Raw genomic sequence first — 25,414 nt, forward strand, 5'->3', positions numbered from 1 at the left:
AAGTTCACATCTCAGGGGTTAGGTTTTGTTCTGGATTAGGTTCTGAATTCAGAAATGTTCAGCTTCAATTAAGAAAGACAATTTGGATTTTCTTTACCATGCAGCATCTCCCTCTCCTCCTCCTACCACCATCAATCTGCCACACCTGCATTTTATCTGCTTCTGCCTCAGTGGCTTTCTGCCTCTGATGGAATCAGTTTAAGTGCTAGAACGCAGGCTGTTCCGATGAACTATGGTGTAAGTCTATCTTGGCTTGAGCACTTCCGTTCCCAAAGTGGCATGGAGGTTGGCAGCTTCAACAGAAGTGGAAGAGCTGCCTAGCTCAGAGAGCACCTCAAATATGGAAACCACAAAAGAAAACAGAGGACAGGGGCTGGGGTGGGTTTTTCCAAAGTCTAGCTCCTTCTGCTTCCACCTAAGCCTTGAGCGATGCATTGACCACTGAGCCCCTGTAGGTGGGAAGGTGCCATTAGGTAGGGTATGGTCCTGGGTACAGCTTAGCCTCTCTGGTTTCATCCCTTGTCTTCTGTATGTATGCCTGCCCTCCCCCTCACAATGTAGTGCTGGTGGGCTCTCAGTAAATAGAATTCTCAACCAGGGAGCTTGCTGCTTTGCTGTTTAGCAGTCTTGCTGGGCCCTACATTTAAATAAGGGAGGCCTTCTTCAAAGCAGTCACCCTGAAAGCCACTCCCCACCTCCCCCTTCCTTTTTTAAAGACAAGGCTATGGGTGCTCAAAGTGGTTTGAGCATTCTTTGGGAAGCACCTTGCAAGGCAGTTCAAATAGCCTCGCAAGATGTGGGGCTACAGTAATTATACCCCTTAGTAGGTATAATATCTCTTAGTAGTTTGTGAAACAAATTGTCACCCCCTTGGAAACTAGCACATGTCTCTCATTGCTGTTCCAGGTAAGGAATCATCCAATCTTAGGTCACCGTTTGTGTTACCATCAGGCGGTTACACACGAGCAGCTCTGGTCCATTTCTGGTAATTGGACAGATGGGGTTATGCCGCGGCCATTGATAACCCACCTTCAGAGCAAGAATGAGTGAGAAGTAAATGCAGCCCTCTCCCCGCCCCCCAGTTCTCTGGGGGGGCACAATTCTGCATGGCTCTCTTACATTCCTGCACATCTTGTGAGCAGAGGCAGCGACTGCCCTCATTCTGGATTCTTTTTCCAAGCATGTTTGCATAATAAGCCACCTTAGAAAATGTGGTTTCTCCCTCCTGAGGAAAGAACAGATTTGCTCACAGCCTTGGAAAACAGAGATAGTCTCTCCCAGCAGAACAAAGACATGCAGACTTACGATCTGGCATAAAAAAAAGGGAATAGCTCCTTGTCATGCCAGAGGCAGGCATGTTTCCCGCCCAATATCAAAGATTCGGCACACTGACCTCCAGGTTGCTTTCCTATAATGAAACTCACTGTGTGTGCAGATGTTCTCTGGTCCTCGTCACGTCACTCTGTGGAAACTGGGGTGCACTGAACCCACAGGAAGACTCTGGCTACTGCAGCCGCTTCGAGAAATAAACTGGCCTTTGTCTCTGACCTGGCAATCTTACACCTTCTGCCAACGTCCCTGGGGCGGCCTGACCTGTAGGTAGCAGGCCTCGATTTCCACATCTCTATTCTAGCAAGGAACGTTGTCTTGGTGCGAAGCAGAGCCGGCCAGAGAAAGGGTCCTAGAGGGTTATCATGACAGGCCAGTCCTGTTTGGAGCCCATATTTGTTTCCTGTAGCGGCTCTAACAAATACCACCAACCAGGGGCTTAAAACAATAGACATTTGTTCGGTTCTGGAGGCTGGCAGTCTGAAAGCAAGGTGTTAGCAGGGCTGCATTCCCTCCAAAGGCTCTAGGGGAGATTCCATTCTTCTGTTCTTCTCCTCTTCTACCTTCTGGTGGCTGTTGGCATTCCTTAGCTCTGACTCCTCTCCTCCGTGTATCTTTCCTCTGTGTGGCTCTTCTAAGGACACTTGTCATTGGATTTAGGACCCACCTAGATAATCTAGGAGGATCCCATCTCAAGATCCTTAGCTTAATTACGTCTGCAAATACGTGTTTTTCCAAATAAGGTAACACTCAGAGGTTCTGTGCATTAAGAAGTAGGCATGACTTTTAGAGGGCCACATTCAGCCCCCCACATGAGCCCAAATTCACATCACCTGGATGGTCAAAAAAATTGTAAGCTATTCATATAATTTAAAGAGGTTCTGAACTGGTAGAGTTCTTAAGTACCTGGCAAAAACAAACACAAGTCCTCTTTGGAAAAAATGCATCCCCAACCTAGGCCTCAAAACAGTCTTACAAATAATTTCCCAAGGAAAATGAGCAGGTCATGGTAAAAAATAACCAAGAATGTAAGTAAAACAAGGCACAACCAGTGAAAACCAGCGGAAAAGGATTTACATGAGCTGTTCTAGGGAAAAGTGTATTGCAATGTAACTAAAATACTAAAGTCAAAATAACCCCCCTACCTACTGGCATTTTTAACCAGGGGCTCAATGGATCCCTAGAGATCTGTGGATGGGTCCCAGGAATGGTTGAATATCCCTTGCAGTTTTGTGCAGAAATTTTTATATGCGTATATTTTCTTTTCTTGAGAGAGAATTCATAGATTTCATGAGTCTATGATTAGATTTTAAAACAGTACCTTGACAAAGAAGAAGTCAAACTCACTCTTTGCAGATGATATGATACTTTATGTGGAAAACCCAAAAGACTCCACCCCAAAACTGCTAGAACTCACACAGGAATTCAGTAAAGTGGCAGGATATAAAATCAATCCACAGAAATCAGTGGCATTTCTATACACCAACAACAAGACAGAAGAGAAATTAAGGAGTTGATCCCATTTACAATTGCACCAAAAACCATAAGATACCTAGGAATAGGGCACCTGGGTGGCTCAGTTGGTTAAGCGACTGCCTTCGGCTCAGGTCATGATCCTGGAGTCCCTGGATCGAGTCCCGCATCGGGCTCCCTGCTCGGCAGGGAGTCTGCTTCTCCCTCTGACCCTCCCCCCTCTCATGTGCTCTCTCTCATCCTCTCTCAAATAAATAAATAAAATCTTTAAAAAAAAAAAAAAGATACCTAGGAATAAATCTAACCAAAGAGGCAAAGAATCTGTACTTAGAAAACTATAGAATACTCATAAAAGAAATTGAGGAAGACACAAAGAAACAGAAAAACATTCCATGCTCATGGATCGGAAGAACAAATATTGTGAAAATGTCTACGCTACCTAGAGCAATCTACACATTTAATGCAATCCCTATCAAAGTACCATCAACTTTTTTCAAAGAAATGGAACAAATAATCCTAAAATTTGTATGGAACCAGAAAAGACCCCAAATAGCCAGAGGAATGTTGAAAAAGAAACGCAATGCCGGCGGCATCACAATTCCGGACTTCCAGCTCTATTACAAAGCTGTCATCATCAAGACAGTATGGTACTGGCACAAAAACAGATACATAGATCAATGGAACAGAATAGAGCCCAGAAGTGGACCCTCAACTCTATGGTCAACTAATCTTTGATGAAGCAGGAAAAAATGTCCAATGGAAAAAAGACAGTCTCTTCAACAAATGGTGCTGGCAAAATTGGACAGCCACATGCAGAAGAATGAAACTGGACCATTTCCTTACACCACACACAAAAATAGACTCAAAATGGATGAAAGACCTAAATGTGAGACAGGAATCCATCAAAATCCTAAAGGAGAACACTCTTTGACCTCAGCTGCAGCAACTTCTTCCTAGACACATCGCCAAAGGCAAGGGAAGCAAGGGCAAAATGAACTATTGGGACTTCATCAAGATAAAAAGCTTTTGCACAGCAAAGGAAACAGTCAACAAAACCAAAAGACAACCTACAGAATGGGAGAAGATATTTGCAAATGACATATCAGATAAAGGGCTAGTATCCAAAATCTATAAAGAACTTACCAAACTCAACACCCAAAGAACAAATGATCCAATCAAGAAATGGGCAGAAGACATGAACAGACATTTCTGCAAAGAAGACAACCAAATGGCCAACAGACACATGAAAAAGTGTTCAACATGACTTGGCATCAGGGAAATAGAAATCAAAACTTCAATGAGATACCACCTCTCACCAGTCAGAATGGCTAAAATAAGTCAGGAAACGACAGATGTTGGTGAGGATGCGGAGAAAGGGGAACCCTCCTACACTGTTGGTGCAGCCACTCTGGAAAATAGTATGGAGGTTCCTCAAAAAGTTGAAAATAGAGCTACCCCACGACCTAGCAATTGCACTACTGGGTATTTACCCCAAAAATACAAATGTACTGATCCGAAGGGGTATGTGCACCCCAATGTTTATAGCAGCAATGTCCACAATAGCCAAACTATGGAAAGAGCCAAGATGTCCATCAATAGATGAATGCATAAAGAAGATATGGTATATATATACAATGGAATATTATGCAGCCATGAAAAAAATGAAATCTTCCCATTTGCAATGATATGGATGGAACTAGAGGGTATTATGCTAAGAAAGACAAGTATCGGGCGCCTGGGTGGCTCAGTTGGTTAAGCGACTGCCTTCGGCTCAGGTCATGATCCTGGAGTCCCAGGATCGAGTCCCGCATCGGGCTCCCTGCTCAGCAGGGAGTCTGCTTCTCCCTCTGACCCTCCCCCCTCTCATGTGCTCTCTCTCTCTCTTTCAAATAAATAAATAAAATCTTTAAAAAAAAAAAAAAAAAGAAAGACAAGTATCATATGATCTCACTGATATGAGGAATTTGAGAAACAAGACAGAGGATCATAGGGGAAGGGAGGAAAAATGAAACAAGATGAAACCAGAGAGGGAGACAGAAGTTTCAAAAAAGAAACTCCTAATCTCAGGAAACAAACTGAGGGTTGCTGGAATGGTGGGGCCTGGGAGGGATGGGGTGGCTGGGTGATGGACACTGGGGAGGGTATGTGCTATGGTGAGCGCTGTGAATTGTGTAAGACTGATGAATCACAGACCTGTACCTCTGAAATAAATAATACATTATATGTTTAAAAAAAGAAGAAGAAGACAGTAGGAAGGGAAAAATGAAGGGGGGGAAATCAGAGGGGGAGACAAACCATGAGAGACTATGGACTCTGAGAAACAGACTGAGGGTTTTAGAGGGGAGGGGGGTGGGGGGATGGGTTAGCTTGGTGATGGGTATTAAGGAGGGCACGTACTGCATGGAGCACTGGGTGTTATACGCAAACAATGAATCATGGAACACTACATCAAAAACTAATGATGTAATGTATGGTGACTAACATAACATAATAAAATAAAATTTAAAAAAGAAAAAATAAATAAAACAGTACCTAACTGGGGCTCCTGGGTGGCTTAGTCGGTTACGCGTCTGCCTTTGGCTCAGGTCATGATCTAGGGTCCTGGGATCAAACCCAGCATCTGGCTCCTGGCTCAGCAGGGAGTCTGTTTCTCCCTCTCTCTCTGCCCGTCCCTCCACTTGTGTGCTCTCTCTCTCTCAAATAAATAAAAATCTTTTAAAAAAATAAAAATAAAGCAGTACTTAACCCCGAAAGAACTTTAAATCCTGAATTTTAAATATACTATGCACCAAATAGAAGCTAAAGGCATTTTGGAAAATGTTGAAGCTGTTCTTACAGGAAGAACTTTTAAATCATGGAAATTAAGATGCTATGAAACTCGAAATTATGACTATTCTTATCATGATCATTCCCCATTGGTAGTGGGTTTCTTGGTGACAAGGGAATTGTGAGAATGCCACTTTGTATTTCCAGAACACTAGCACTATTGATCTTGGAATTAACGTAATAATAGGGATTGTTGGTGATGACAAGGATGCAAAAGAAATAGCCCACATCCTGAAAGAATTTTCATGGGAAATCAACCTTAGGAAAGCAAGGCTAAAGTAACAGTGTGCCCACTTTATGTCATGCTTATTCCCCTTTCATGCCTTCTTCCACATCATTTCACCTGGAAGGCTCTCTCCTACCCTCCACCCTTCATCTTTTCATATCCCATCCCTCTTCAAAGTCAAGTTCAATCCCCATCATGAAAGCTCAAGCCACCATGAAAAGTCTTTTCTAGATTCTTGGGTCATGCTGCTCGCTGGCTTGCTTGCTAGCTCTCTGTATTTCTTTGTCTCTTTTTCTTTCCTTTGAATGTCTATAATTTTCATGGTTTTGCTCATTTAACAAATATTTAGTTTAAATGGACAAATTTAGCATTTGTTTTAATTCAAAACTACCTTGGTTGCATAAGAAAGTCCACTTAAATTAGCCTAAACAAAGAGAGGAAGAGGGAAGAGAAAGAGAGAGAAAAAAAGAAAGACACACAGAGGGACAGAGACAGAGAGAAAGAACTTATTGGACCTCTGAACCAAATAACAGGAAGAACAAAAACAAGGGCAGAATTCACCTGAGGCTGTTAGGAGTGTGAGCCGTCAAGCTTCTCTCTCAGTGTCTTGTCCCCACTTCTGTATTTTATTCTTTCTTCCAAAGGATGGCAGACATGGCTGCTGGCAGCATAAACTTATAACCCAGAAGCTCCATGATCAGAGAGAAAAAAAGATCTGCTCTCTTTTAGATCCATTGTTTTTGTTGTTGTTGTTGTGGGGTTTTTTTGTTTGTTTATTTAAGGAGGCTCCATGCCCGGCGTGGAGCCCAACACAGGGCTTGAACTCACAACCCTGAGATCAACTCCTGAGCTGAGATCAAGAGTCAGATGCTTAACTGACTGAGCCACCCTGGTGCCCCTCTTTTAGATCCATTGTTAAAAATTTCAAAGAAGGACTCTTATTGACTTGGTTGTGTCACATGTTTACCTTTGACTCAATCACAATGGCTAGGGAGTTGAGGTCCAATGATGAGCCTATCCTGAGTCGCCTGAACTCTGCTGTGGCCTGCGATGTCTCTTATAAGAAGGGAAGAAGGGTTGTTAGGCAGCAAGAACAGATCCTATATGGATTACTATTGACCTGCCTTTAAGTCTTACTAACTATAATAAGCTCTTCAGAGAGCTTATTTTACAAGAGAGGTCAAATATTACCTTCCACACTCACTCCATTCTTTGAAAAACGGCCTTGTCCACAGACCCTGCTGCCTGGGAACCTATATTTTGAACCAGTGGACACTGACCTCTAGCCCTCACCTCCGCTGATGATCAAAGTGGGCATCGGACCAAGGACAGTCAATCTTCTGGTTGGCTCACACCCATGACCTAGTACAAATGGATGACCTAACTGGTTTTCTATCTTCCTCCCTCCCTCCCTCTCAAGAATTTAACTAATAAATTAGGCTATCCTAGTTTAACTGACTTGGTTGGTTAATGGTGGACACTAAAACCAAAAGGTCAAAATGGAGAAGAGGTCGAAAAGATCATGATGGGTCAGATGCAATCCAGAGTTATGGGAGAAAAAACTGGAAAAGCAGAGGCACCAGAGGAACCAACTGGGAGTAGGCCTGATAGAAGCAGGCACATGGAGTTAGCTGGTCACTGAAATGGCAGAGCATAAGGTGAAGATCCATGAACTCATTGAACAAAAATACAAGGAACACTTCCTTTGGGCCACACTTTGGGCTGCTTACGGGGACATGGCTGTGAATAAGATGAACACCTTTCTTATAGTCTCGCAGGAGTGCAGAGCTAAATAAAATGCACATAAGCACACACATTTCCGGGGAGTGGTATGAGGAGGAAGACCCCTGCTGTTGGCATATCTGGCAGGAATGCCCAATCATCTCCCCTGTGCATTTTTTGTGATGCCCAGTGCTCATGGCCCTATTCCTGGATCTCCATGAAATTGTGCCATAGGAATCCTTATCTCAGGATGAATAGGTCTCAGCTCAGCCAAGTAGGTCTCTGTTCCATGCAGTAAAGACACTCAGTCTCCTCATCTATTCTTTACCTCCAGTGACACAGGAAGAAGTCAATAATTATTGGCTATTGGGTGATTTGAAGCAGTGCCAACTGACTATAGTCAAAAGCCCACTCCTTGGAATCATGGTAACAGGTGCTTTTACTGAGATGGAAGGGAAAGAACTTTGAGTTGCATCTGCTTGCTATACCAACTTCTGCCCTAATGCAAGATTCCAATATCACAGCATCCTATCCATTCAGGGCTCTTGGGTTATTACAAGTCCAAAACTATTTTCTGGGCCTTGATCTTCCTAGAATATGAATTAGAAAGACCAGGATTTTCAGTGGAAGGTATGCTACATGCTCAAAAGGAAAAGGTGAGTTAAGATCAAAGAAGAGCTCCTGAAGGGGACATGGCCCAGTGGCAAGAGAGAAGCAGTAGTACTTTGGGGCGCGGGGATGGAAGAGGCTGAGGCTACTGTCCCCTCTGGGTGCTAAGGTAGATTGTAGTGGATATCTGCTATTTCTGCCTGTGCTGCTCCCAGCTACATGGCCTCATCAATTTCAAGCCCCTTTCTTCCCACCTTTTTTGTGTGCTTATAAGGTAGTTCAAATTTGGTTTCTGTCACTTGCTACCAAAAGAGTCAGGAAGGTTCCATTTGGTTCTGTCTCTGCCTTCAGGAACCACACACCGAAACAAAGAAAGCCTAGGAGCCGTGTAAGTGGAAGGTCCCATGGGATTAATAGAGACCAACTTCCTTGTGGAGAGATTCTTACCCAGACGCCTGTACCCCAGGTGAACGTGGGGCAGGCTCTCCGGGGACGTGTTGACATAAGATTAAGTTGCACTGGGATACTCTACTTATGAGCTATTTTGATTGAAAGATTATAATTATAATTATAATTATAATAATTATAATTATAGCCCATTTCCTTCACAGAGTTATACCTTTCGGTGAAGGTGACTTGAACACAAGAATCTCCCCTTTGTGTGCAGATGGAAATGGATCCGAGAATAGTGCACACTTTGGGTCACAGCTTCTGGCATTTCCCCGTTCACTGCCTTTATTGCTCTCAAAAGAACAGAGTGCTTACATTTTTCTTTGTTTATGTCACAATTCCTTTATCAGTGGTTGCCTTTAAAAAAAAAAAAACAAAAACAGTCATTTGGTTTTCTTTATCTATTTTTAAAGAGCCCAGTAAATTTCAAAACCAGCTTGCCATTCTGCTGACCACTAAGCTTCCACTCCTGCTAGCAGGGTCCAGCCTTACTTGGGCTCCCGGGCATCTTTCTGTCTCTGGCCTCACCGGGCATTTTCACGTGGACAGAGTGTGAAGGGCAAGGCCCGCAGGAAACCACACAGACACTCTGACACACTGTCTTGCAAAATCTCCCAGTGACCCATGTGGAGTGCAAAGTCCAACCTTCATTTCAGCCTGCATGAATGAGCCCAGTAGTCAAGGACGGTGCCCCACTGTGCCCTGGAGCACCCCTCCTGTGACCAGGAAAGGCCCCCTCCTGGAAGAAGTGCAGCAGCGGCCAGGAGAAATGCTTGTCTAGCCTCCTGGGGAGCCCACAGCCCGAGTCCCTCGCCTGCTGCTGAGCTGGGCCCGAAGTCCAAAAGGGAGCCGTTTCCGCTTCCACCGCCAGGCCACTGGAGGCCTGCAGAGCCGTTCCAGAGCCCCATGGAAGAGCACAGGGCAGTCATTGTCATGTAAAACTAGCCTGGGCAAAGCCCCAGAGAACATGCTGTTGGATGCCATCCTGTTCTCCCTGCACAAGGGCATGTGAGCGATAAAAGTGGTGCCGCCCCTGCTGTTGGGCCGGCCTTCTCCCAGTTCTCCGCGATCTAGCTCCCACTTTCAAGCTCCCTCCCGCCCTGGGTTCATAGATCACCGCATTTTCTCCCAGAGGCGCCCAGGGGAGGGAAGGCTCCTGGTGGCCACAAAGAGCAGGGACAACCCAAGGAATGAAGCCAGTGGCCTCCTCTCTGCCAATGCTCCATTGAAAGCACATCTTCGCACCGGGCTAGCAGGCCGATTTGCCTCCCCTGCCAGGCCTGCCCCTCTCCATCAAATGTCTGCTTTGCCCAAGATCACCTTTCAGCCTGATAACGCAGAATAAGGCCGCTGTCTGCTTGTCCCCCTGAGGCCTTTCATGCAAAGCCAAGCCGGCTGACATTCTGCATAATACCTTCCCCAAAGAAGGCTGCAGCTTTCGCTCCATTCCTATGCAAAACACGGAGCTTGCCAATAGCAAATTGTCCTGACCCAGGAGAGCCGGCTAGAGCCAGGACAACTTCTCTGTAAGCTTCTCATCAATTACTTTTTATTTTCCAAGCTGGACACACCCTGTGGAGCAAGGCTAGAAGCGGAGCTATGCTCAGAGAATATTCTGGCAGTGAAAACACCAGGGTGCTAAATGAAACATCTATGCTCTCCCCACCAACTTCAAAAAGTGGGCCTCACAAGCCATAGTGAGGATTATTCCAAACACTGTCATTTCTTGGCATCTCAGGCTGAATTTTCCAGGACACAAAGGCATGTGGCGTTCCATCATCTTGATCATTTTTATGGCCAGTGGGGAGGTAGAAGGGAGCAAATAATTGGATGCACCAAGCTATGGAACAAATGAAACTGTAAAACGCTCGTGATCCAGTAAGTCCCGGATCAAAGTGACTGGCCCTTAGAGATGCCAAAAAAATTGGCCTCCCTCAAAATAAGAAGTGAAGAGGGGGCCTCCAGCAGTGGGTCTAAAAGGGAGTCTCTCCCAGGCTTGTAGAAGTATACATTTCCCATTCATCGGCCAATGCTCAAGGAAACGTGTCATCTAGGAAATGGACTCAGGGCTACATACTAGGGGGAAATATTGGAAGGAAATAAATCAAAATATGCACACGAGTTGTGCCATGATGATGGGATGACTGGGCATTTTTTCCATTTCTCTATTTTCCTAATTTCCTATATACCACAATAATTCATAATTTTTTTTTAGTTTCTTAAGAGAAACCCCCCCTTTTTTTAAGCATGTTTGCCACTTAAACACCCAGTTAAAAAATTTAGCCCTCATTCTTGAGTCCTTTGTCTTCTTCTGCTTAAATATCTCAAGCATGTGTCCTCTCTATCTCCACCTTCTGGTCCCTAGGGCACACTGGGTACCATGTCATCATCTTTCTTTCTGATCATCCTCCTCCCCTAAATGGCTTCCCCATTGCTGGTCTCACCAAACGTTCTGTCCATCCTCCAAGGGCAGCCAGAGTGACTTTCTAAAATAGAAACCCTATCACGTCACATTCCTGCTTAACTTCTTCAACAGCTCTTCATGGCCTCCAGGAGACAATTTAAATTCCTCTCGGTAACATGCAGGCCTCTTCAAAACCTGCCAAGCTCTTCAACTTCATCTTTCGTTCCCCAACAACCTTCCCCAGGGCCACTACCACTTGGGGTCCTCGAGGTATCTTCATCCAGCTCCAGGCCTTTATATAAGCCATTGTCTTTACCTGAAAGGCTCCCCCCTCCCACCTGGGCGGCCTCCCAGGACTCCATGAAGCTCAAGCATCCCATGCTTCCCACCCAATGAGATGCCGATGGCCATGCACTCTGTCCTGACAGCGGGCCTGCCCACGTCACAGCACCCTACACACGGCTTTGGAGCTACTCATGGCTGTTTTCATCTCTCTCGCTAGACCGTGGGCTCCCGGAGAGCACGGCCCAGTTTGATTCATTTCTGGATCCCCAGCACCTGGTTTCTATAGTACTTGGCCAAGGTGAGAAGTTTGATAAATATTTGTTGATTTCAGAAAAGGAGTCAGTCAAGGAATTAAAATGTGGCTTTCTGCCAGAGTTGTTATTTAGAACTGCAACATGTACTTTACCACCATTAGAAACAAATTTTTTTAATTAGCAATAATCTCGCCTCGGATAAACTTCATTGGCTACGATACTGCCACTGGATTGTCTAAGATACTTAAGAAAAGCCAAATCACATCAAATGCCTATTGGTTCCCAGATTCTAAGCTTTTTATCTCTCCCACTGCTTACCCTTCCCCCTCCTCCTCAGCTGAGCCCCTTTCACCAGCCCACAGGTGTTTGCAAGGAAAATACAGAGAGGAGCCTAGAGGAGTTTGGTTGCCTGGGTTTTAGTGTAGCTGTGCTCAGGACCTCAGTGGCAAAAGATTATAGGTGTCAACACTGTATTACGGGAGGGTTCCTGTTTTGAAAAGGTGTCTTCTTATAGAAGTATCCATCATAATTACAGAAGCCCTAATTCAATTTCTTTGTGCAGTCACAGATCGCTAACCCCTTGACAGAGGATAAGGTGAATTTAGAGAGAAACTAGAAGCCAAAGTGGCAGAAGCTACTGCCAAATGAGGATTAGCTAGAAATGTAGATAAAACATCCCTGAAATTATAATGGGAGTTGGAAACTAAGAGGGTGCTTACACACAGCGAAGGGTCCAGAGTCTGGGCTCTTACCCATCCATCCATTAGCTGTGTGACCTTGGGTAAGTCACCCAACCTGTTAGACCCTCAGTGTAAAATGAGGAGGAATTGTAGTGTCCTATGAGAGCCTGTGAAATTGGTTCAGGGCACTAGAAGTCTTTGCGCTTAAAGGGAGAAAGGTAAGAACCTGGGCCAGCAGGGAGAAGGACAGGACTGTACATCCTGGGGCAGATTTCTTAAGCTCTTTGAGCTCTGGCTGCCTCATCTGAGAAATGGGGTTTAAATTTTTTTATTTTTATTTTTTTGAGAGAGAGTGTGTGTGCGAGCAGGGCAGGGGGCAGAGGGAAGGAGAGTCTTCAAGCAAGCAGACTCTGCTGAACGTGGAGCCCAACACCAGGCTCAATCTCCCCACCCCGAGATCACAACTTGAGCCAAAATAAAGGGGGATGCTTAACCCACTGAGTCACCCAGGGCACCCCTGAAAAATGGGGTTTATAACTGGAACTCCCAGAGCCGTTGGGAGGAATAGAAAGCCGCATATATGGAGTACCCATGGTTATTTCTGGGATTTGAGGCCACGGGGCAGAGTAATTATTATGTAGATCCACCTGGTTTCAAATTCCAGTTCTGCTGTGTCACCTCAGGCCCTTGGGTAAGCTCCTTACTTGCTCTGAGCCTCTGTTTCTTCCTGTGACAAATGAAGATAACGGCTGTGTGTACCTCAAAGGGTCATTGTGAGGATTAAATACAATCAATGCAAATAAATAAATGTAAGGGAATCAAGATCTGGCAGACAATAACTTCACCCCTCTTCCTAACAGGTGCACCAGACCAGGGACTCAGCCCCGCTCCCGCTCCTTCAGCATCCTCCCCGCTGAGGTCATAAGGGTCCTTCCTTCCCATCCTTCCAGAGGGAAGAGGAAAGCAAGGTCACTGGTAACAGGCGAGGGGCCCAAGGTGACCTTGGAGGCACAGAGAAAGCTGGCCTGGAACCTCATCTGCCCTCAGAGCCCGCCAGTTCACCCCGCCTAACCTCCCTTGGTTTCCGAAGCTTAAAATAGCTGAACCTGTGTGGCCACATTTTCGCATGCCACTTGCAGAGAACCCCTAGGGTGTTTTTTTTTTTTTAAAGATTTTATTTATTTATTCATGAGAGACAGAGAGAGAGAGAGGCAGAGGGAGAAGCAGGCTCCCAAGGAGCAGAGAGCCCGATGCGGGACTCGATCCCAGGACCCTGGGATCATGACCTGAGCCGAAGGCAGACGCTTAACCATCTGAGCCACCCAGGCGCCCCCCCCCCAGGGTGTTTTCAAGGCCAGCTCTGCACTTCCCAGTAGCCCAGCTCCAGTTATGAGTTATTCATACACACCAGGGTCTGCCACGTCTGCCCCGAAAATGTGTTCTGAGTGCTTTTCTGCTCGGGCCCACCTCCAAGCGGCCCTGCTGGCTTAGAAGGGTCAGGCCCATCAGCTTCTTTAATAAACGGGGCCTGCGCAGCCCTGGAGGCTGCAGGGCAGAGGGAAGGGATGACAGGCTCTGAGTGCAGGACCACATGACAGGCCAAATCCTGCCCTGGGTGTCCAGTGTTCTAGATCCAGCGCCACCGGTCATCGTTGTGTGACCTTGAAGAAGTCGCCTCACCTCTGCGGACCTTGAAGAGGTGTCATGGAGACCAGGGCTTTCTAGATCTCTCAGATGGCCTCGGATCTCCACCGCGCACTGGCTTCATTCTTGGACCTTATCTGATGTCAAGATAGCTTCCAGCCCCTCCAAACCAATGCTTCTCATGTTCACAACCCACAGGAAACAGAGAGAACTTTTCTTCCCCCCGACTCTTGTTTCCTGTGGGGGGGGGGGGGGCGGTCAGAGGAACTGGCCCTCAGAGCCCATTCCGACCGCTCTAGGAATGCTTCCCCGGGCTGCAAGGGCTGCAACCTGAAAATCTGTCTCCCCAGCCTCGGCTTAGCCAGGCAAATGGGCTGCTCCCCCCCCCCCCCAGATGGCCTGGGGTGAGATTCAGAAGGCAGCAGCGACAGAACTACCCCGGTCTTGCTGCCTCGGCTGTGGCTCCCAGACAAGGACAGCTGTCCCCGTGGACAGTCTCTAGCTGCATGGGGGCAGGGAAGCTTCTGAGGCCTGGATTGTAACAACTGGGTACATTCTTGAATACGATGGTTTGGGGGCTGGGGGCTCCTCCCTCCCCACCTCCTTACTTGGTCCCTGGTGAGCAGAAGCATCTTTCCTGAAGACCCAGCCAGAGTCTGCTTTTCTAGCCTTTCCAGGGACTTCATGAGCACCTGCTTCCCTGCATAAAATATCTTCCTGCTTCAAAATTTCCAGAGGCATTCCCATTCCCTGTATTCGACCTCTGACCGGGGTTCCATCCCTCAAGCAGTCCCGGGGCCGCAGGGAAAGGCCTGTGCTGATTGCCTGGGCCCGGGGCACGCGCTCGCCCAGGAAGTCTGGGCCGGTCGTCTCTGCCAAAAGATACAGACTAAGAATCATTTCCTGAAGTTACTATTCGTTTAGTATTGCCCAATAGCCTAATAATAATTAAATTACAGTGATCAAAGGAAAGAGGGAATGGCTATTGGGCAACCAGAAAACAAATGCCCATTATACGCTCCAACCCAGATGTCTGGGGAAGAAACGCTGGAAGACAGAAGTGGAATCGCAGATGACATCGAGATTCTGTTCAGGCCAAAGCTGGGGCACAGCAGACTGGTGGGCCCTCACCAAGACCCCTTCCATTTCCCTCCCTGGCTCATGCGTCCAACCCCTGGCCCTGTGTGCTCTGCTTCCGGCCCACACCCACGACTCGCTCCAGAAGACTACTCTGTGTGGCTACACTTGCAGAGAACTGGGGCCAGCTGGGAACTCACTTGGTCAGGTCGGCCCTTGACCAATGACTGACTGGTGCGGAGGGAGGGAAGACCAGCTCTCCTGCCCCAGGTGTGGTCTCCCTCCAAGGGAGAACTGACGTCATGGGGCTCCTCTTCAGGATCAGGCTGAGGCTGGGACTTCCCAGGAGAACACAGGTATGCTCAGCTTCTCCCGCTCCTTGTCCTGCTCCCCCAGGTCCCGGGGAAGACTCCTTTCATAAGCCATGTGCACACGAATCTCCAGCTCAGGGTCTGCTTCTGAGGAACCCGGCGCATGCTGATATGGCCACAGGTGTTCACACCTATGAAATCCTCCGTCTGTACTCTGGCTCACTTGGAATGTGACATTGTCAATCTTGAGGTGAGTCCTACCTCTGAGCTAGGATTCTGGAGGCAAAACGGTTCCCCCCCTTTATAGAAAGGAGGTCACTACATGGGGAACTTTTTGTAATTCCTTCTTTGCCCTTAGACCAAGATTACAGCTGTGCAAACCTAGGAAAGAATCAATTAATCTTGGTTTTATTTTAGCTGCTCCTTGATTAAAAATGCTAATGGCTACCAGAGGTGTTCACTTAAACCCCAAGTTCCTAAATAAGTATTTGAGGAAAGAACCATTTTTCTTTCATTTATTTAAAGAAAAAAAAAAGATCACTGGTGAAGAGAGCCACCCTAAGGTATAGGAGCTTCTTGGCATCTCTGGTCCCAGCTCTGGTCCCAGAGTTTCCCGAGGAAGGGGAGGTCGGGGACACAGGAGAGGCAAGCCATGGGAAGCAGGTGGCAAGATGGACGGGAGGTCTCCTTGCGACTCTGCTGCTGACGGATGAGGTAAGCCAGCCATCATGGAACCAAAGACCTCTCTGAGTCCACTCTTCGTCTATTGAAATGATTGCCTCATGGGTCCTTTCTTAGCCCTAAAGTCGTCTATCCCCTCCAGGAAGGATGTCCACATAGCTACAGGCACTAGACTTTAATACTGAATATTTAATATTTTTCCATAGAAACCAGAGGGGAGTAGAAGCAACTTATTGTATTGTGTCCTTTTATTTTTCTAAGAAGTAAGCAAATTCATTGCACTACCAGCAGATACATAAAGGCTGAAGGCTGACCTCACAGCGTCCAAGAACAATTCCTGATCCCAGCCAAGAGGAACATTGGGAATTTCCTTCTTAAGCAGCTGTTCAAGTGTCCAAATCAGTACATCTTTGTCTTGGACCCATGCAACCCACAGGCTCACTACCTCCCACCCGAGGGACCATTATTTGGGAGATGGTTATATTGTAAGAAAACCTCTGTTTGCCAAATTGGAGGTTGGGTAATTACAATTCCAGGACTTCATGTAGGTGGTTTCTTCAAAGGCTTTCACTTATTTGCTGCTTAGTGTAGAAGAAACCTCATTTATGCCATTTCTTTTTCTCCCAGAGAAGCTAAGCTCAGTACAGATAATGTACTACATATCCCTGCATCACTGACTTTAATATGGCTCCAGGCAACTTCATGTTAAAGCAATTTGATGATTTGATATTATAAAAAGCATCTATTTTTATTGAGAATGGGAGGTCAACCACTCAAGTGTCCATCAGAAAATGCTGTAGCTGCTAAAAGGCATTTGTTTGTAAAAGGGAAGGAGGAGGGAGGGAGAGGGAGGGAGGGAGGGAGGAAGGAGGAAGGAAGGAAGGAAGGAAGGAAGGAAGGAAGGAAGGAAGGAAGGAAGGAAGGAAGGAAAGAAAAGAAAGACAAGTTTATACATGCTGCTGAATTTTAACCCCTGCAGATTAGCCTGATAGTGTCCAATAGAAAATATGATGTGACTCAGGAAACAAACTGAGGGTTGCTGGAGTGGGGGGTTGGGTGGGAGGGATGGGGTGACTGGGTGATGGACACTGGGGAGGGTATGTGCTCTGGTAAGCGCTGTGAATTGTGCAAGACTGTTGAATCTCAGATCTGTACCTCTGAAACAAATAATGCAATATATGTTAAGAAAGAAAAAAAAAAGAAGAAGAATGTAGCAGGAGGGGAAGAATGAAGGGGGGGAAATCGGAGGGGTAGACAAACCATGAGAGACGATGGACTCTGAAAAACAAACTGAAGGTTCTAGAGGGGAGGGGGGTGGGGGGATGGGTTAGCCTGGTGATGGGTATTGAGGAGGGCACGTTCTGCCTTGAGCACTGGGTGTTATGCACAAACAATGAATCATGGAACACTATATCTAAAACTAATGATGTAATGTATGGGGATTAACATAACAAAAAAATTAAAAAAAAAGTAAAAGGAAAATAAAAGTAGGAATACCTACTCAAAAAAAAAAAAAAGAAAATATGATGTGAGCCACATGTGTAGTTGGAAAGTATCTAGTAATCATACTAAAAAATGTAAAAAAAAACAAAAAATAGTTGAAACTACTTTTAGTAACATATTTTATTTGACCTAATACATACTATAATTTCACCTGATATATTTGAAATGAAAATATCATTTCAACACGTGATCAATATAAAAATTATTAATAAGCCATATTGCATTCTTTTTTTTCCCCTCTAACTTTTCTAATACTTCATGGTTAAGTGTGTTTTTTTGCACTTGGAGCACATCTCAACTTGAGCTTGCCTCATTTCAAGTGCCCAACTGTCCATGTGGCCGCCATGTCAGATGGTGCCAGTCTGATGGAGAGTCCTTGCTGAAAAGACACCCATGATCTGTAATCATCAAGTCAGATGGCTTCATCTCACGCACAAGCCTCCTCCGAGTTCTTCTTGAAATCTTTGCTCCTTAAGGCACATTTGACTACCTACTTCCTGACACTTCCTCCTCCTGATTTACAAAACCCAACATTCCCAGTTCTTCTCCTGTCCCTCCACTGCTGTACTCACAGAGTTCTTGCTGCCCTCAAAGCATAAACTCTCAAGCTGTCAAGCTGCCTCTCTTTCTCTCTCTCTCCCCACCCCCCCCCACTCTGAACAGCTCCCAAAGCCAGGCTCCCAGGCTGGACCTGGCCCCTCAGTTCCAGTCACACATAGTCACACTGTTGCCTGAAGGACAGCTCCCCCTAGCATGCCTCAGCTCCTCAGACTAAATGTTCTAGATCAATCCTACCTTCTCCTCCTACCCATGCCAGCCTCTCTCCCCAATCTCAGTTTTTGTTCATGTCAATATTGCCACTCAACAAATATTTAATGAGCACTTACTATGCACCAGCTGTGAGGATATAACAATGGGCAAGCCCAACAAAAAGTTGTCTTCGTGGAGCTGACATTCTACTGAGGACAGTCAGATAATAAAAAATAATGAATAAGTAAAATCTATAGTATGTTAAAAGGTAATATTCACTATGGAGAAAAATACAGCAAGAGAAGGGGAATTGGAAGTAGAGGAGATGCATGGTTTTCTTTCTTTTCTCTAATCTCCCAAATCCGTGGTATCATTTTATTATTAAAATAAAATGGTTACAATTTTTTAAAATCACTGTAATTCATGCTGAGTCATCAATGATCAGACAAGCAATTTAACCACTTTGAGCCTGTCTCCTTGGCTATAAGATGGGGAAAGGATTCTTACCTCATAGGGTTCTAGTGAGAATTAATATGAGATTATGCACATAATATATTAGGTATGGAGACTGGCTCATGGTAGGTGCTCAATAAAAAGCAGAAATGATGATGATGATGGTGATTATGGTGGTGGTGGTAATGGTGAGGATGGTGATGGTGAGGAGGATGATGATGATGGTGAGGATGATGGTGGCAGTGGTGGTAGTGATGGGGGTGATGATGGTGATGATGGTTATGGTGAGGATGATGGTGGTAGTGTTGGTAGTGGTGGGGGTGATGATAATGATGACGGTTATGGTGAGGATGATGGTGGTAGTGTTGGTAGTCGTGGGGGTGATGAAGGCGATGATGGTTATGGTGAGGATGATGGTGGTAGTGTTAGTAGTGGTGATGATGGTGATGATGGTTATGGTGAGGATGATGGTGGTAGTGTTGGTAGTSGTGGGGGTGATGATGGTTATGGTGAGGATGATGGTGGTAGTGTTGGTAGTCGTGGGGGTGATGATGGTGATGATGGTTATGGTGAGGATGATGGTGGCAGTGGTGGTAGTGGTGGTGATGATGATGGTCATGGTGAGGATGATGGTGGTAGTGGTGGTAGTGATGGGGGTGATGGTGGCGATGATGGTTATGGTGAGGATGATGGTGGTAGTGGTGGTAGTGATGATGATGATCATGGTCATGGTCATGGTGAGGATGATAGGGGTAGTGTTGGTAGTGGTGGGGGTGATGATGGTGATGACGGTGACAGTGATGGTGGTGACAGTAGCAGTGGTGATAAAAATTATGACTTTCAATGAACTAAATGTGAAGTGCTAAGAGGAGAGGGTTCTACCTGGGGGGCTAAGAGACCACACCTTTCAATGTAAGGTCATTGAGTTTTCCCTTCTTCTGATGCTATTCACAAAGCAAAGATCACTGATCTATTCATAGGAGGTTCCAGGCATATCAATTATTCGTTCCTACATTTGAGACTTAGAAACAGATAAGTTTCCTCCTGAGACTATAGACAAAAAAGAGAAAATTCCAGTTAGCATGGTTATTTGGTATTAGACTGTGTAAAACTGGTTTACTGGATGCACATGTAGTTGTTTTTTTTTTAAGAAGCAAATCTTTCCCATAATAAATTTGGGGATTTCATTTGTATATTATAAAATAGTTCATGTTTATTATAGAAATTTGGAAAATGAAAAAAAGTAAAAAGAAGACAATGAAATCACACATAATTCCATTATTTAGGGATAACAGCTATGTATACTTTGAGGTATACTTTTCTGATCTATTTTATTTTTCCTTTTCTAATACTTTTGGGGAAAATATGGCACATCCTCTCTTTACTATGCTACTGTTTAATATTAATTTAAATTTATTTTTCTCTGATTATCAATGACAAGAATGAAATAGCATCTGTTGTTTTTCTTGTATATAAGACATGACATTTAGTACATTATTGCTTACTTTCTACTTCTTTCAGCCATTTCCAGCTTTGGCTTATTTAATTGGGAATTTTTGGCTTAAATTATTATTACTAGTAATATATATCTTCTCTTTCAATAATTATTTTGATATTTACATGAAGTTTTATAGCTACATTAGCAATAATTATTTAGATTTACTTGTATTTAACTGGTCACATGACACCATATACTTATACCGTGTCTTCCCCATTCTTAAGTCATTTGTTTTACTTCATCTGCTAATTGACTGGTATTCTTCTTTGGGTAATTTTTTTGGGCAGGGCTTGTAGGTAGTTGACTTTCTGAGGTCTAGAATCGATCATGTCTTTGCGAGCATTAAGTTGGCTGAATGTTGGAATTATTGGCTCATAAACATTTCTCCTAAAAATTATGTCAATGCTGTCCAACAATTCTTTTGTTTCATGTCATAGAAGAGAAATCTAAAGGCACACTGATACATATTCATTTGTAGTAATCTGCCTGGAAGCTTACATATTTTGTTTTCTTTATCCTTGAAATTAAAAAAAAATCATTAGGGCACATCCATTGGTCTAAGTGATAAATGTTGCTTGGTACTTAATGACCCTTTCCCATCTCTTGTCGATAGTAATTTAAGGTCACCCTGTTTGGTAGCAGGGTCACAACTAATGGATGTAAGTGTCTGCAATCCAGGAAAAGCCTGAGCTTTTTGAATACATCATTGAAAACCAGTTAACTGTGCTGGAAGGAGCAAGTCTGTGGTGGCAGCTCAGCAAATGGTCAACTGCATGACCTTGGATGTGTTGCCTGATTTCTCTCCAAGCCTCTGTTTCCTGCTCTGTAAATGGGGGCAGGAAAACCTCCTCACAGATGTGTTGTGAAGAATACGCAAGGTAGAATGCCAGCCCACCATAAAGCATATCTACTCTTCTGGAATATGAGAAGACTGATTCTTCCCCAAGCCAAGACCACAGAAATCTGGTTCACGAACAAGTCAGATTCTGTCTTGGGAGCCAGAGCTGCTCTTCTTACTACCTGGAAAGGGTCTTGGAGAAGTGGCTCCATCCTTGACAGATGAAAATATTCTAGGGAGGCAGGGTGTCTGCCAAGGGGGAGAAGAAACCATCAGCTCAAACCCAGTTCCAGGAGTGTGACCTCTAGCCACGGGAGGAGGGCAGGGAAGAGAAAAGCTGCTTCTCTCTTGGTCACGGACACAGGCCTCTCAGCCTTGTCTGGGGCACTCCTGTTGTCCTTGTCCCTTTCACGGTGACCCCGAATTGTGGACATGGTGTCAGTGGAGCTCAGCAGATCATTAAGCCTTGCCACTTAGAGAGTATAGGCCACAGGCCGGCAGCTTCAGCATCACCCAGGGGCGTGGCAGAAATGCAGGATCTCAGGTTTCACCCTGGAGTCACTGAATCAGAATTTGCATTTTAACAAGACCCCCAGGGGATGCACGCGCCTGTCAAAGTTGTAGGAGTTCTAGTCTGGACCACAAAGTTGGGTCACAACTAAAGTTGTAGGTGGCTTCTTGGTCACTAACCAGTGGTTCTATTTTCATGCCTTTTTAAAATGGCAATGAAAGCACAGCAGAAATGTAGGATACATCCAGTGGTTTCCCATGCAACCCATTCCACAGGAGTGGGGAAGGGCCTGATTCTCTTTCCCGGGGCCATCTTAACCTGCTTCTCTGCCCTTGGCACTCAGCCAGCATTACTGGATCATTCTTCTCAGAACATGTTCTCAGCCTCTCTGCTTGACCACAGAAATGAGGACACAACTGCTGAGAGCCACAATCATACCATCCCTGGCTTTTGTGGCTTCCCCCCACCCCTACTTCGAGGGGATCAAGCTGTGACCATGCGTATGGTCACAAAGCAGAAACTGGCATTCACTGGAGGTGTTCTGTGGCCCCAGTCTTGACCTCCCTCTGGGCTCTAGCAGCTGTCACCCTGTGAATGGACGTCCCCAGCTCTGGCCAGAGCCAGAGCCAGAGCTGGAGTAAACTTGGGGTGGTAACTCCAAGACTTCACTTTGGCGTCTGGGACCCCAACATCCTCAAGGATGTTCTGAGCTCTGTGGTCTCCAAGCTCATAAGGCACAAGCTCGCCTGGTGGTCCAACCTGAATTCCCAGAGGTGAAACCGAATGTGGCTGGAGCGAGGGGCCTGAGCACATTCCGGGGTTCTGGGCAGGTCCCCACACACCCTTCTTCACCAGCGGCACGTGTTTGGAGACATGCCTGGCTTGTCCACTCTTGTATCTGTAGTGCTCACCAGAATGTCTGGCACTTGACACGTATTTGAACCTAAATCTGGTGCAACAAAGACCCTGCATAGTCTCAGATGGGGACAGTGCAGGCTGAATTTAGTGAGAAATAAAGCCAATCCCCAAATTATTAGTCATGGCCTTATACCAGAGAGGCATCATTCCTTTCTGCTTATAGACAGTTGCTTCTCTCTTTCATCCATGAGGATGAAAATATCCTCGTGGGTGTGGTGGGCCATTTGGTGGAGGGAGGAGAGACCACCTGGGCATAGTCTTCCCAGGAAGAGTGAGCTTAGAACGCGCTGCAGCAAATCAAGTGCGCAGAATGGGAAGACTTCAGGGCCACCCAGGGAGGGTGAGGGTGGCCTGGGGGCGGGGGACATGGGAGAGGAGCTGGGGTGACAGGACCAGTTCCGGGGAACTAGAGGACCCAGGGGCAGAGCAAGACCCTGAGGGCCTGAAGAGGAAGATCAGGCTCAGGTCAGGACTGTGTAACATTCACTTAGAGCTCCAGCCCATCACTCCTGAGCCTGCGGCAAAGTGGGCCAAGTGCCACAGTCTTGTGATAGGGTGTCTTGCGGACCGGGAGCTGCATTTGACACTGGGGTGGAAGAGAGAGAAAGAGGCTGAGAAAAGAGAGGGGTCCAGGAAAGCAAGCTGCTGAGCACAGGAAGTCCACATCTGACAATTCTCTGAGGCCCGGCCTGGTGAGCAGAATGCAAGGCCCCATTGGGAACCTCCAGAAACCCTGACATGGATGCCAGATGGTTCCTGAATGTGGGAGGGGGCTGTGAGCCAGGAAGCACTGGACTGAAAGGAAGGAGGGTAGAAGATTAGAGACCACTGGTTACCGTCACATGGCTTACATAAGACTTTGCCCCATTGACGGAGCCACCTCTGGCTTTGGGGCAAGGAAATCTTCAGTCTGGGGAAGCTACCAGCACATGACTGAGTTTTAGTCACAATGTTGTAAAACCTCCCTGGAGATTCCTGGAGGAAAGTGAAAACTGTCACTACAAAATGACAAATGAACCAAAATAACCAGGGTTGGATGACCTCCACTAGTCATGGAGCTGCTTCCCATAACAAAGCCCTCCCCGCATCAGAGACAGATGTCCCTGTTACCCCATAGGCCTTCTGGAGGGGAAGCCCCCCCCACCCCGAGGAGAAGGGGCCTTTTCAAAGAAACCCACCTGAGTTGGGCACTGTGGTTCTATGGAAAAAGAGGAATATTCACAGTGGTGAAGTGAGGAAAAGTAAATGATCTTAGTACTTGGAGAGAACTATTTCGGAGAAAAATTATACTTAAAAAACCAGATGGTCCCTTTGTTTCCAGTAGTTGCCTATAAATTCTCTAGTTTTCTGTTCTGCAGAATTGAAATTGACATTTTTTTTTTATCATGAGTCAGTTGACAAGAAAATTGGGAAAACAAAACAAAGGGTGCCAGGTTTGGGTTTTTGTGGGTTTTTTTCTCTCTTTCTAAACAAGTAAGTCCAGCAGTTCAGATAAGCTTTGGAAGAAGGAAGGAAGGAAGGAAGGAAGGAAGGAAGGAAGGAAGGAAGGAAGAGAAAAGAGAAGCATGTCAATGGTCTGTTTTTGGAAACCCCCAGCAGTTGCCTTTCTGAAGTCACTATGCAGCTTTGTGGACACACACTTTCTCCAGCTGCGGCACATCTGGAATTCTGAAGTTGTACCTCTGGTGCTCCATGCAAAATAGCAAAAAACCACCTTTGGTTTTCTGACCCATGTGGTTTCATAGCCTTTTCCAGACTTGAGCTGTGGAAAATTGCTGCTCTTGGCTTGAAAGTCACAGTTTAGCAAGTGGTATGTTTCAGGGGAACTGGTGGGCCTGAAGATTAATTTGTATTTGCTGCCTCCTGGGGTTCCCAATCAGCCACTTGGCTCCCAGAAGCCACCGGTCTGAGTGTTGCAATGCACACGAGGCGGGGGCAGGAATGCAGCACAAATGTCACCAGGGAGAACAGCCTCACCGTCTGCATGTCTTCTGGTTTGTGCATTTCCCCCCAAATCACCATCACGTATACAAAAAGAGTGATGGGGGACAGTTGCGTCTTCCGCCAACCACAAAATGCCTCCTGTCCTGGGGATCCGGAGGGGGTGGCACCTGGCATGGCTTTCTCCGACTTCTTCTCCCAGCCACATGACCCACCTGAGATGCTTCCTGCCAGGTCTGCTGATCAGCGTGAAAAAAAGAGGCTGCAGTGACCAGAGGGAATCCACTGACCAACTAATGGAGCTTCTTTTCCCAAACACAGTATAGTACATATGGGAGAAAGGTCACTGGGCTCTAAATGTAGTGAAATGGCTCAGTAAATAGTCTCTTTCCCACTCCTAAGGAGCAGTGAGTCCCAAAGGACGTTGAATTTCCCATATGTGACTTTGAGAGATGGGGTAGAATTTGGGGTGGGGAGAGTAATGCTCCGATATAAGTAAATAGATAGATACAGAGATACTGTCTGTCTTTGTTCTAATGTATAATCACCCACGGCATTTTGCTGACCACTAAAAGTGCTTGGGGGGATGGATTTCCTTTGATGCAAAGAGGCAAATGAAAATGAGAAAAGTAAATGGTACCCCAGGCCCAAGCTTCGCATGGTGCTCACTTTGTGCCTTAGTACACATTCCAGCCCACAGCCCCCGAGAAAGCCTGCCTGAGTTTGCCTACTGTGAACTCAGCATCCACCATCTGTAGCCCTCATTTTGCATGGTACATTTGCTGACTCTAAAAAAAAAATAGTAATTACTATAACCTTCCCAGGTATCCTTTCCATTTCTCTCAGTTCTCCTACAAGGGCCTAGAGGGCAGACTTGTGCTCATTGGATCCCAGCATCAAGTTCAGGGCCCTCCCTACAGGAGGTCTCAGAATAATTTCATCGTGCAGAAAGCATCACATGGGTCAGATATACAGGCCGTCCCGGCAAGGACAAGTATCCTGCAGCAGGAAATGACAGAGACAGCAGCTCA

General features: G+C 45.9%; 1 pseudogene; it reads right to left on the bottom strand.

Annotated features, from left to right (window-relative positions):
• Nucleotides 1-11,678: 11,678 nt before the first annotated feature.
• On the bottom strand, nucleotides 11,679-11,810 carry LOC116644160 (annotated as a pseudogene).
• Nucleotides 11,811-25,414: the final 13,604 nt, after the last annotated feature.

The sequence above is a fragment of the Phoca vitulina genome, unplaced genomic scaffold, assembly GCF_004348235.1.
Source record: "Phoca vitulina isolate PV1807 unplaced genomic scaffold, GSC_HSeal_1.0 scaffold28, whole genome shotgun sequence".
NCBI classification, from domain to species: domain Eukaryota; kingdom Metazoa; phylum Chordata; class Mammalia; order Carnivora; family Phocidae; genus Phoca; species Phoca vitulina.